Source organism: Rattus norvegicus, chromosome 7, assembly GCF_036323735.1.
Source record: "Rattus norvegicus strain BN/NHsdMcwi chromosome 7, GRCr8, whole genome shotgun sequence".
In the NCBI taxonomy this organism is placed as follows: domain Eukaryota; kingdom Metazoa; phylum Chordata; class Mammalia; order Rodentia; family Muridae; genus Rattus; species Rattus norvegicus.
Window position 1 is genome coordinate 21181050 of NC_086025.1, and position 14135 is coordinate 21195184.

The window sequence follows — 14135 nt, forward strand, 5'->3', positions numbered from 1 at the left end:
GCCCCAAGTTAGATTTGGTAGTGTTAGAGGGAGAGACAAGTTGTCTTTGAAGGGGCGTGAGGTACACATGAGGGGGAGAGTTGGGAATAGGTAAGGCTGCTGACTTTGGAGTTACAAGTCATGGGCTACCACTCTGTCGCCTGTGTGTAAGGGAGGGCTGCTCTTTTATTTTTTAAAGATTTATTTTTATTTATATGAGTTCACTGTCACTATCTTCAGACACACTAGAAGAAGGCTCTGGATCCCATTATAGATGGTTGTGAGCCACCATCTGGTTGCTGGGATTTGAACTCAGGACCTCTGGAAGAGCAGTCAGTGCTCTTAACCACTGAGCCACCTCTCCAGCCCGGGAGGGCTGCCCTTTACACCCTTCTTCCTGAGGGTGGAGATGATTCTTGGACGTGTGTGGGCTGACACGGGCGTGCTGAAGCATGTAGGGTACAAGACCATCTCAACCAGAGACGCCCTGAGTATTCCTAAGGTAGGAACAGCTCCTGAAGTATGTTAAATACTTTCAATTCTTCGGGAGCTAATGAGCCCTGCTTGGCAAAGCCATGTTGAAAAAGCTACAGAAGCAGAAGATACAGATTTCTTTCTGCAGGATTTCTCAGCAACTTTAGCTTCTGGGTCATCGAACTCCATCTCCAGTCTTGTGTCTTGCCATGTGTCTTAGGACTATCAATTCAGATCTCTTTAAAGGGAAGAGTTTATTAAAAAACAAAACAAAAACTTCAATATAATGAACTTAAAAGTATTTGGAATCTTTTCTAACACGTTGAATGTGAACCAGTAGTGTGTATGTGCAGATCATGTGTGTGTGTGTGTGTGTGTGTGTGTGTGTATCTGCACACGTGTGGGACACAGAAGGTATCACAGAGAATAAAACCAGCACTTATAGCGTGAGTACCTACTGTGCACAGATTATATCAGTCATGTGACCATAGTTACTTATTGATAAGTCAAGTGTCATTTTGTTGGCCAGGGAAACTGAGTCTAAGGGAGTTCAGCTATCCAAGGTAGCCAGGGTGACTCCCAGGCTGGTGTTCCTGCAGGGATGGATGGAGCCCGGGGCCCAGAGATGCTGAAAAACAAAAAGTAACAGGAAGGGCAGGAGTGCTCTGCTTCAAGAGATGCCCAGGTAAATGGGGGGACACACAAACCAATAACATAGCAACCAGCTCCTAGGTTAGGACATAGAAATGTGGACCGTAGAAGGGAGTTGGCTCTCTTCAGCTCTTGGCAAAGTCTTCAACCTCCCATGTGTTGTTCCCTCTGGGTCTATTGTGATTTTTTTCTGCCGTAGTTTATTTTATTTTATTTTTTCTAATTTCTACAAAAACAACTTTCTCGGAAACAGACTTTTCATTTTACCTGGGGCTGTTTCGGTGACTTTATATTGTCACTTATAATGTCCGTTGTAATTTATGCTAACCCATTCCGTATTAGAAATTAAATCTTTTGGGGACAACAAGCATGGTTTGTCTCTCATCTGAGACTAACAGTTCTTTTCCAGGAAAGGTGGGAGGGAATTCAGGAGGCTTAAGAGAAGGAAGAACGGGAAATGGGCCGGAAGTTACAGCCTCTGTGCTCTGGCCACGACAGAGTAAAGATGAGAGGCGCTACCCAGCTGGATGACGGGAACATGCTTCTCAACCTCTGGGTACCGATGTTTTTGTTTGTCAGGTGAGAGTGTTTTAAGCCAGGATGCTTTCATGGATGTTCCCTAATGACCCACCTCCTCCTGCTGGGCCCCACTCCCCTGAATGCGTAACAAACCCAACTGCAGCTCCAGTTTCTTGCGTCATGGTAATGACGCAGACTTTCTGCCCAGTGCCGGAACCATGCCTGGTGGGTGGTTACTACTGAACAATCACAGGCCTCAAGGTATTACCAGATTGGGCGTGTGGACATCTCTGATGTCCTGAGCACTTTCTGTTTGCTTCTGTGTCTGTTTTGAGACAGAGCCTCATGTAGCTGAGGTTGGCCCTACACTCCTGACCCTCATGCCCCCCAACTCCCAAGCACCTGGATTCCCGGTGTGACCTTTAGACTGTATCTCAATTACCCATCTCAGCAGTTGTCTGGCTCGCTTTAGCTTCCTCTGCGCCTGCGCCTGTCTAGACCGGTCTCCTCTTTCTCCTTACTAGTCCAGGAGTGCCTCTGTTGACACCACAGGGCAGGAGGTACCCCCGGGAATACTTTAAAGAGAATCAACCTGGCTGTCTACCCTCCCTTGTCGCCCCGTGTGCCTTCTGTATGCCCACCATTAAGTGCCACCCAGCCCTGTGAATGAGCGTGGGGATACTGTGCTGGTGGCCATGATTATGGAAATGGCTACCCCGTGGTTTATGGGCAATCAGGACATACAGTGTGGTCGCCCTGCACAGGAGGATCCTCATCCCAGGTGGAGCATGGTAGGGGTAGGGATGGTCTTGCTACTCAGAATGGCACTTTGAAACTTACCGAGTACATCTGAAATGTTTCTTTTTGGTATTTTTAGACTGGCATGGACCTTCGTAACGGAAAAATCCAAAAAACCCGAGAAACAGAAAAGTCAGGTGATATGAGTTGAGGTTCCCAATCCTCCTTGAAGGCATGTTAAGAGTTTGGTCTCCAGCCTACAGCCCTGCTTGGGGGGTGGTAGAGACTTCGAGATGTGGGGCTGTAGCTGGGAGGGCTTTAGTTGCTGGGAGGATGCACCGGAAGGGGATGTGGAAATCCTGGACTCTTTCTCTGTGTTTGCCACAGACAGAGAACGGTGTCCCTCTATCAGTTGCTCTCACCGTGCCATCCACTTGCACCCACCACAATTTCAAAGTTTCAAGTGGCCATGGAGTAAAATCTCTGAAAACAGGATCTCAAACAGACCTTCCCACCCTTTAAGTTTTTCCTCACAGGGGTTTTGCTGCGGCAACAGGAAGCGGGCTAATGCAGGAGGGTGAGATAGTCCAGCAGACAGATGAGACAGTACAGCGCCAGTCACCTAGCCGATTCACTCCATTTCTTTTCACTTTCATAGAGGTGTCCAGTAGACAAAATGAAGGCAGGCATCAGTGACTGGGGGAGAGAGAACTAAAGACAATAGCTCACACACTCCAGGACCACGCTGGCCCAAACAAGGGGCAACCTCCTTCAAAGCTGATTGGGATCAAGGCCATAGGTGCCTGCCTCTAGAAGGGGGAACACTTTCCTTTCTGCTCAGGAGATCTCGTTTCATGCCCCGGGGCTGCCACTTTGACATCCTAGCAAGCCTTAAGTAGAGATGGGTTATATAGTGTGCTCTGAAGAACAGCTCTGCTCGTGTGTGTAAACACGTAAAGCACGCACATGTGAGAGCATGTGTATGCACACAGACAGATACACACACATGCATGCACATGCACACATGCACACACACATACATGCACACACACACACACACACACACACACACACACACACACGTGCACGCACACAGCCACAGGATACACACCCCCAAATTCTCAGTGTGACAGACATTGCTCTGATGATAGATAATTCATTTGATTGAAAATGTTAAAGTTGACAAAATAGGAAAAAAAAAAAAGAAGAAAACGGCACAAATAATTTAACAAACCTCCTGTCACTTTGAGCTACTGTTAATATTTTATCTAACTTGTTTCAAATATTTTTTTTCTTTTCTTTTTTTTCAGAGCTGGGGACCGAACCTAGGGCCTTGCGCTTGCTAGGCAAGCCAAATATTTTTTAATACACATGAAAATAATAAAACTGAAGGTTGGGTCAGCTCTGTGGCTCGGTAGGTAAAGGTGATTTCTATGAAGCCTGACGATCGTTCTCTGATCCTCAGAATCTACATGGTGGAAGGAGGGAACTGACTGTTGTTGGTTTGTTTTCTAATTTCCACATGCAGGCTGTGACACATGTATGCTCATGCACGCATGCTTGGGCATACACACACACACACACACACACACACACCCCACACGTGCATGTGCGCACGCAAGGACATGCATACACAACACCCACTTGCACACAAACATACATGCAATTAATAAAAATGTAAAAAGCAAATTAGAAAACCAAACCAAAACAAGTATGAAAATTGAGTCCAGGTCTCATTTTCCCTGCTCACTTCTACCTCCCGCTCCCCTCTCCTGCACCGATCACTTCACAGACACGGGAGCTAGCGACCAACATATGTGCAGTGGTCTCCGCCCTGTCTTTTATACTTAACAGTGTTATTTTAAACAATAGAGAACATCAAAGAATGAAATAATTTCTCTTTCTAAACACAACTTTTCTTCTTTTAGCTGTCAGAACAAGAGACTTTAAAAATCTCAGGTTTTAAAAAACATTGGTCTTGGTTTTTAAAATGTGTGCATGTGTGTTTGTGTGTTAATGTGTATCTGTGTGTGTATCTGTGTGTGTTTATGTGTTTGCACATGTGTGAATATCTCTGTGTGTGCATGCTTATTTGTGTGTGTCTGTGTAGATGTATGTGTGTCTGTGTCTAGATGTTCACAGTGTGTGCACACATGTGTGTATGTCTCTGTGTGCAAGTATATGTGTGCGCATGTGTGGGCTCATGTGTGTCTCTGTGTATGTCTCTGTGTGTGCATGTTTGTGTGTGTCTCTCTGCATGTGCATGTGTATGTGCTTATTTGTGTGTTTTTTGTGTGTATGTATGTGTGTCTGTGTGTGTATGCATGTGTGTGTTCATGTTTGTATATATATGTGTACACATGTGTGTCTTTGTCAGTGCATGCATGTGTGTGAGCATGTGTGTGTGCACTGAAGGATTCTCACAGGTCGTGTGCAAATGCTGTGCTTATGCATGTGTGTGTGTGTGTGTGTGTGTGTGTGTGTGTGTGTGTGTGTGTGTGGTGTATGCACCCGCATGAACATGTGCTGAGGGAAGAGGAGCCTGCTGTGTGGCCTGCTTTATCATGATCAACCTTATGTCCTTGAGACAAGGTGTCTCGCGGAGCATGGAGCGAGGTGGACAGCCAGCTAGACTCAGTGATCCTATTTCCCTTCCCACAGCACTGAGGTCACAGATGTGCATGGCCACACCCAGCTTTTTATGTGGGTGCCGAGAAGTTACACACTTGTGAAGCAAGTGCTCATACCCACTGATCTGTCTTCATAGCCACTAATCTTTCATCAGGGACCTAAACATCTGCCCGTTTTTTGATCCCCAGGGGTGAGGGTGGGGACAGTTAGAGCGTGTTCCTCTCAGACAGCGATGCATGACTGTGTACTTGAAACATCACAAGAACTTTCGGTACATGGTTTCATGCACGTAAACTTTCTAGAAGCTCTCCCATTTTCCTGATGGGCAAACTGAGACTTAGAAGAGGGGAGCAGTAAGTGAAGATGCTCAGTTACCTCAGGCGCAGCTGAATTCTAACAGTTGTTCCCACTATACAAGCCAGGTGGTAGCCCCATGGCGGAAGCAGCCGGCAGCCCCGAACCTTCACCTTCATCAACAAGGACTTCTGTCTCAGGCTCTGTTTTCATTCACCCATATTTTTTTCCCTGGAAGTCTGTCTCCTTGGGGGGCAACACTTTCCACCACAGAGAGTGATTTGTTTTAGAAACGTTTGAGTAAAAACAGCTCTGCAGTTCTTGGTTTTATGAGCACAGAAAAACATGTACTGTTTGGTTGTGTTTCCAACAGCTGCTTTAAGAGGCAAGGCAGTCACTCATAAATTATTTCTTCCCTGATGATCACTCCGAAAGCCACCCGATAGCATTTTCCGAGAACAACCAGTGAGTGAAAGGAGAATCAAGAAATAGACCGGTTGTGTTGAAATCCATATTCTGTGCTTTGGAAGCATTTGCAAGCTCAGCCTCCAGTTGCTTACCATTCCTAAGGACTTCTGATATTTGGGGGGTATCTGGGTAAGAATGCTTCCTGTCTATGGAGTTTCCACTTCCAGATCTCCTGGGCCCCGCAAAGCTGTGAGAAGCTCTGTGAACATGATGGCTGGGGTTTGTGTAGTGCAGTGTGGCTCAGAGGGGATTTCAGCAGCTCACCCAATGAGGCGGGGAGCAGGCTCTCCTTATTTTATAGAAGAGGTGAGTAGAGTGTTCAGAGATACTAGGTAGCTGGCTGGGGTCACCTGCATGGACAGGCTCCACCTTCTCTCCAGCTAAGGGATCTATCTGTCTGTGGTCTTTCTGCAGAGAAGCAGGCTGATGGGTCCTGAAACACTGGTCTAAAAACCTTACATCTTCTACAAACAGGGCAGCTAGATGCTCTGGAAAAGACCAGAGAAGAGCCAGGGAGCCGAGGAGGCCAGAGCAGGCTTATCCAAAAGTGGGTTCAGTGGGAGATGGTGAGAAGACTCAAGAAAGTGTGTGGTTTCCTCCTTGCTTCTCCTACTCTCTTCTCTCTCCCTTTCCTTTCTTTTCCTTCCTCCTCAACCTCTCCCTCCTCCTCTTTTTCTTCTATTTCTTTTCCTTTTCTTCTCCTCCTCCTCTTCTTTGTGTGTGTGTACATGTGTGTGTGTGTGTGAGTGTGTATGTGTGTACGTGTGTATGTTCGTGTGTACACATGTGTAAGAGTGTGTACTCATGTGTATATGTGTGTACATGTGTGTTTGTGTGTGTACATGTGTATGAGTATGTATGTACATGTGTGTGTGAGTGTGTGTATGTGTGTGTGTGAGAGAGAGAGAGAGAGAAAGAGTGTGTGTGTGGTCATTATCAGCTGTATTTCTCCATCTCACCTTACTTTATTTTTGATGCAAGCTTTCATTGAACCTGGCCGGATCTTGCTAATTAGACTAGTCTGTTTGGTCAGCAAGCCCCAGGGATTCCCATTTCTGCTTCCCCAGTGTGAGTGAGTGTACAGGCACATGTGGTCCAGCATGGCCTGGGTGCTGGCCATCAAACTCCTTAGTGTATACTGATAGAGCTTGTCCCCATCTCCTGCCCCTTCCCTCCTGTCTTCCCTTCTTATTTACACCCCCTACCCTGTAGCCCCCTCCTGGGACTGCCTTCTCCCCCTGACCTCCCACCAAGGCTCCCATGCCTCTTCTGGAAACAGGATCCGAATGGCCACCTTGGCTCTTATATGGAATCTTGGATCAAATGCCAACACTGAGGACCCAGACTTCTGCAGTGTCAGACACACATCTGAGGAAAGGTATCTGGCCTCGTGTGCTGTACGGTGCTTGCGTATGGGGCCAGAGTGATGTGGATCCAGCAAGCAATGTATACTTAAGCCGTTGCTATTTCCGGAGGCCAGGTATGATGGCTACACCCATGATTTCATTTCCACCTTGCAGACACTCTAAGAGAAATACAACCGAACCTCTATTTTCATATGAGGAAGTTGGGACTGAAAAAGATTAAACCATTTTCCTAAGACACGCAGGCCATGGGAGGCAGAGGCTAAGACTTGGCACCAGCTCCTTCCTGGGCCAGAGCAGGCACACACAAACACCAGGCGTCACTGCACACAGGCGCATAAGACTCCTCCTAATGAGAAAACTGAAGAAGGAGGAGCTCTGGTTCCATCATGGCTGTGAACTGTGGGAGCCTCCTGACCTTTGTGGTGATGTGTGTGCTCTGACCAGACTATGTTCTTTCCTGGGTCCTTGCTTAGAGCATCTGTCCAGCCCATCGTGGGCCTTTGTCTGTCAGCTCCTTAACTCTCCCCATTCAACAGGAGACACAGCACTTACATTACCAAGCTTCAGTCTGCCTTTGTGCTGTCTTTTGGTCCCCAGTATGGGGTAACAGAGGAAACAGAACTTTATGAGAACAGAGCTGTGTTTCTCAGTCCAAGCATGGTGGAAGACTTGGAGATCCCTTACCACAGAGTGGTCTAAATGGGCCAGACACTCACAAAATTAGCCACAGGTGCCTATCCCCACCCCAGACCCTTGGTAGAGCTTGGCTTAGGCCAAGGAGTCAGGAGATGGTCAGATATGGACGGTGTGATCCCTTTCCCGTCTCTGCTGACTGGACCTTTTATTTACTGATTTGGGAAGCAGGTAAAGTGTCCTTCATACCCGGAGTGACATTGGCATGAGCTAGAGCAGCTCGTGACATCTTGGGGTTTCTGTGGAGAGCCAAGATGGGAGCTCATGAGCAAATGTGTCCCCGGCGTTGTGCACACACAGGGACGGGCCAGCATCTCTTGACATTTTTTGTATGTTTGCTCAGCAAACTCATGGACTGCAAGGGCCACAGGGGCCGTTTCATACCTGGGCCCAAAGCAGGGCCTTCAACTTGGAATTAGAAAGGCAGTGTGTATCTCATCTTTGACTCCTGGTGGGACCTTGAACAGGGAACTCAGCAGCGGCCACACTCAATCCCTGACCCCATATTCTGTGAGAAAACTAGCTCATGAGAAAAAGGAGGTATGCCGCTTGGTATGCCACACACTGAGATACGGTCTTCTCTCCGGAAGTTCTCTCCCTCAGGTACCCTTGGGGAATGTCACCTCTGTCCTTTGGCACAGTCCTCCTGAGTCACTTCTCACAGGAAGCCTGCCCAGCTGCAAGTCAGAGTGAGAACGAATTTCTTCCATGTTTACCACAGGTTGTGTATTGTCCTTCCTAAGGGTCCTCTTGACAAGGGATTCTAAGAGAAGTTCATTTTCATGGTGGTCTCCTTGGAGTGGCTCGCATGGCTTTATCCACGATCCCAGCCTATAGTAATAGAGTTTTTACATGGGCACATGGTCGCCCACAGCTGCTAAATCTCCTCTCACATGACTGCATTATCACATGGATGGAGACTTCTGGACGCTTACAGGAAGATCCTGTTTTCTCTTCCCTCCTTTTTCTGTCCACTTGGAAATCACACGGTAGTGACCATGTTGACCTGTGCACCTTCCTAGGCAGTGTCCCTGGAGCAATTTGCTGGGGGTTCCTAGCAAGGCCTCACAACACTGGGGCATACATGACAGACATGTATTACCCTACAGTCTACGAGGCTGGGAGCCAGCAATCGGGGCTGTGCTAAGGACTGCTGAGGAGATGAGCTGTCCAAGGCCTCTCTCCTTGGTTTGCGGGTGACTGTTTTATCGCTGTGGCTTCATGTTATTGTCCCTTTGTGTGAGTGGCTGTGCAGATTTTCCACTCTTATAGGGATACTGGTCAGAGGGTGTTACAGGCACATCTTGATGGCTTCACGCTCACTTAACTGCATCTGCAAAAGAACCCCAGTTTCTAATAAGATCATATTCTGGGGTCCTGTGGGTTAGAACTTCTGCCCACATGCTTTTTGGAGGGTACAAACTTTGCAGACAGACACTGGGCCTGGACCTCTGGATCACCTTTCAGGGCCGGAAGGCTGGCTCTGTAGCTGCCGGCTTGCAGCTCTCAATGTTGTTCCTGGGGTGGGGGTGGGGTCTATGAATCCAAGATCACAACCCTTCCCAGGGTTAGTCAGTCGTCTGTGTGTGAACATAAGGGTTTGAACATGGGTAACCCTAAAGGCCACCATGGCTTCAGGGTACTTCTGAGGCTGCTGAATCTTTATCTGTACCCGCATCACTGCCCAGCTCTCTCTGTGTAATGTTTTATTCCAGTTGGGCTGATGCCAATCCTAAGGCCTATCCTCAATCAGCCGGAGGTCAGCTTCGAGTTTTCTTCCTGGGTAACACCACAGAGGACCCAGAGCCGAGAAGCATCCTGTGTCCCTAACACTGCCAACCAGCACAGGGACTCGGACTATCTACAGTTGGTTTGGGATAGGGGCAAGAAAGAAATTCTACTTTCCTGCGGCTTCTATTCACAGATTGTCCCTCTGCCTGAGAGCCTGTGCCCCAGGGCTGCAAGGAGCCTGCTGCGGGTAATTTTCCAGATCTCCAGATTCTGTGGATGCAGCATAATACACGCTGCCCGCCCCCAGAGCATGTCTACACATCACTAAAGCATGCTCGTCTGTGGCTTTTACCCAGAATGCTGGAGAACTAGCTGGTTGTGCTCCAGGAACTGAGTCTAGCATGCAGCGGGAGCCACTCTGGTGCTACAGAACACACTCAGCACAATGTCATCTCTCCCTACCGTGGACCTTCCACCCCTCACCCCTGGAGCACCGCTGGGTTATCTGAAGTTCCCTTGTTCTGTCTGTTTCAGAAAGTTGCACGGGGCTGAATTGAGCCCAGATGAGGACCTTAGAAAGCTCAGAAGCGCAGTCAAAACACAAGGTGCTATTACCATGATTGCTTTTGACGTTAAAAGGCTGTTTTGGTCTCAGGTTGTGTGGAGCTAAACCTTGACAGATGGCACTCCCCAAAAGCTCCCAGGGGCCTCTTTGCCTGGGGATTTTCCACTGAATGCAGCTTTCTTTCAAAGTTTTGTTTTGTTTTGAAACCGGAGAGCCAGTGAGGAGCCTGGGCTAATCCACGATGCAGGGCTGAGCCACTCAACTGGCAGAGACAGGGCAGGCCCTTTATCCCCACTTGAACCGCTTGAACCTTCAGCTGACCTGGGAGGAGGTATATTCTCAGTCCCTAACACAGCTGGCCACGAAAGACCCCATGTAAGAAGCAGGCTTATGACACTTCCCAGAATACCAGGACTGAGCTGAGCTAACTCCTGGTCTTCGTCTTGATGTGTCTTTGGAAGGGCAAGTACTGGGGGTGAGGTGAGGAAGACGTGAGGGATTCATAACAAGATTGGACATAGAGGGAAATTTATCCATCTAATCCGACCGTTCCTACTGCTAACCAAAGCCCAGAGAGGTTTAGGAACTCACAAACATCACCCTGTTCAACTCCGAGAGAGAGCAAGGGACTTCCAACCTCTCGGCTTCTTGGACAACTTATCCCTTTGTAGAGTTGGTGATTACAGCCATTGAATGATTTTAGGGAGTGGGAAGGTTGGCCTGACTTCATACTTGAGTGACAGGGTCCTCCTCCCTCTGGTGTGGCTAGGTCTTTGGTAGATGGGCCCGACTCCCCAGCCATCGCTGTTGAGATGGGAAAGTGGCCTGAATGATTTTACGCAGATGTGCAGCAGCAAGTTGAAGTCCGTCTTCTTATCAGAGTTAGGATGAGAGCCTGGACCCTAACAAGCCACCTTCTGTCACCTACCGTTTAAGACACGATTACTAAAGAGAAGCAGAGTAGGGGAATTTATTCAATTCGGTCACACTGGGAAGAGGAATAAAGAAGTCCGTTGAACCCTGGCAGCCCTATCTTGAGTGTCCTGAAAGAGGTTCATGTTTAAGCAGAGGGCAAGAGGTCTTCACAGCTATGCGTACCTGGCCATCACCATTGCTCAGGCCTCTGTCTTGACAGATGTCAGAACTGTGTGAACTCTCTTTCCAGGAGACAAGTTCCTCCTTGGGTTGGCACCAGGCTCCCTTCCTGTCTTTTCCTTTACCCGTCACAGAAAATTCCAAAAATTCCTGGGAAATTCCAATTTGTTGCGATCCATGGCTTCACTGGTTTGCTAGCCGAAGGGAGTGACATTGGTGTCTCCACAGACTCTCTTCATTCTTGTTAAGATGGTCACAGTCAGCAGACTGCCCTAACCCAGGGGAATGCGTTCCTCCATTAAAGCTTCACTTTGGAGTGTCCTTCTAGACTCTTATGGGAAAAATGTATCTCTGGGAGTGAACTCTATGGACAGATGATGCTTCTGGAGGACTGGCATTGTCTGGAGGGACATTTGTCTCTCTTGTCAGATGATCTTGGCCTGGCTTTTACTTAGCTCAGGCAGCCTGGGTAGCCCAGATAGCCTCAAGCTTTCCTTGACTCCTCTCACAGATGAGAGTGAACTGAGGATGAGAGGACTGGATGGGACCCATACCCTGGAACAAAGATGCTAGAGAGTAAGGGCCCTGGCAGGGGGCCTCCTGCTTTGTAGGGCCATTTCTGGGGCATAGAAGATACCAAACAAAGGCATGGCTCTGCTGTGTTGGCTGGTTGGGGAGGGTCTTTGCAAAGACCCTCTAGTCTCTATTTCTGAGGTGCATCCAAAGAAAGGGAGAAGAACCACCGCCCCAAACTGTGTCCTTAGCTGCCTTCTCACTAAGGGATCAGCATGTATTAAAACAAGAACATTAGGACAAAGTCAAGCTCATGACTATGACAAAAAATACAGAAATTTCCAAAGAAATTAAAACCAAGCCCCTGGAATCTTGCCTAGAGCTAACCGCTGTAACTTCTGGGCATGTGTCCTCTCGATAGTTGGCATCTGTGTGCATGCATAAGGTCTGACAAAAACAATCCTCTTTCCCGTGTAGTGTACTGTGGGAGCCTCTTTAGAGCGTGGGCAGAGTGGGCCCAAATAAAGAGGAGGGATGACTGTTATTGTGAAGGTTAAGGGTCAAACAAGAAGTGGCCCTGCAACTAACAATAAAGAATTCGGCCTCCTGTGGGGATGCTTGGAGAACCCTGGGAGTATTCTAGGGTAGGATATAGGGCTGTGGAAGGACTCAGAGACTACAGGCAAGAAGGCATGCCCCACCCTGTGCTCTGGGGTACAGTTTCCCTTTGCTGCACCCAGCTGGGAGCTAGAGGACATCGGAGCCCAGGGCAGAAGAGATAGCCCACAGAGATCAACCTCTGGGGCAAGAGAAAGGTCAGAGAATGGATGAGGGCAGGGAGTGTCATGTGATGAGTCTTTTTCTCCTGAGATAAAGGGGTGAGTTTAGAGTCAGAGGGGATCTTTGGGATAGCAAGACTGTTCTGCAAGGAAGTGTAACTCAGAGATGAGAAAACTCATTCTAGTCCATTTTATCTATGTATCTATATCCGAATGCTTATATGCATATATGTATCCATCATTCTGTCATCTATACATTTATTTACCTATGTATCTATCTATCTATCTATCTATCCACCCATCCATCCACTATCTATCTATCTATCTATCTATCTATCTATCTATCTATCCATCCATCCACCCATCTATCTATCTATCATCTATCTGTCTGTCTGTCTATCTATCTATCTATCTATCTATCTATCTATCTATCTATCTATCTATCTACCTCTTTCTCTATCATGTTATCTGTCTCTAAATCCTAGAAGGCAATCTGAAGCAATGTAGATTAGTAATTAGGCACGGGTATAGAACCAGATCAGGAGGGTCTGAGCTAAGTGCTAAGGGATCACTTGCCATCATATAAGCTTGAACAGTTATTTACATCTAAGGCTCCGTTTTCTCATGTCATGATGAGACCTAGATGAGTAAACAACCTTCGAAACACTGCGTGGCACATAGCAGAAAGCTACAGCAACAAGTCGCCTTAAGTAGACTGCTGAATATTGAGGCAGTGACACTTTCTGTCACTCTGTGTGTGCAGTTCCTGTCACTCAAGAGAAAGGTTTTTGTTTTTGTTTTTGTAGGCAGGGAATCCTTTTCCAGTTCTGCCTTGGAAAGAAATCCTCCAGGAAAAGGAGCGATGCTCACATTGATACTAAGAATTTACCAGACCCTGGTAGCCGAAGGAGTTGTTTACCTTGTCCAGATCCAGAAAGGAGAGAGAGGGGTAGATAAAGAAAAGGGAGGGCATGGAGAAAGGGGAGGGAGTAAGGGGAGGGGATGGAAAGAGGAGGGGGAGGGGTTGGGGAGAGGAAACAGGACAGAGAAAGGGGAGGAGGAGGAGGAGGAGGAAGAGGAGATCACTGAAGGGAATATTGTATTGGACACACAAAGATCAGCTGCTTGGGCCAAGTATTCACTAATTTTCTCTCCCTTGGCTCTCTTCCCAGAGAACCTGCTGTCTGAACTGCTGGGTGAGTTAGTGGGGCCAGCCAACCTGCCCCACCTGGGTGTATATGGGGCAAATCATTAAAAAAGAATCCAAAAAACAAAAACCCTCAATTTCAATTTGCTGAAAAATTGGACTAATATTCCTCACTTACTTTTAGCAAATTTAAATGATTAATGTCCCAGTGGGGCTGCAGAGGCACCTGACAGGAAATGTGGAACAGAATGTGGTCATAACAAATCAAACCAAGGATCTGGGACAGACATTTTTCCATGGAGAAATTGCCACATCTACAAGTGGCCAATAAGGTAGGACAATACTCCAGACACAATTAATCATGTGTCTGATATTAAAAAATAAAACTATATGGACTACCATTTTAAATCCACCAGGATAGTCATTATTTCAACAATAATTTAAAAAACATAGAGAATAAAAGGTGTTAATGAAGACACAGAGGACTCAGG

The 14135-nt window shown here is 47.4% G+C and overlaps 1 long non-coding RNA gene across 1 annotated transcript; it reads left to right on the forward strand.

The window, feature by feature from the left end:
• The first annotated feature begins 1804 nt into the window (after window positions 1-1804).
• On the forward strand, window positions 1805-3764 carry LOC134479649 (uncharacterized). Its single transcript, XR_010053192.1, has 3 exons — window positions 1805-1884; window positions 2501-2558; window positions 3672-3764. It is a non-coding gene; the product is annotated as an uncharacterized LOC134479649 (long non-coding RNA).
• Window positions 3765-14135: the final 10371 nt, after the last annotated feature.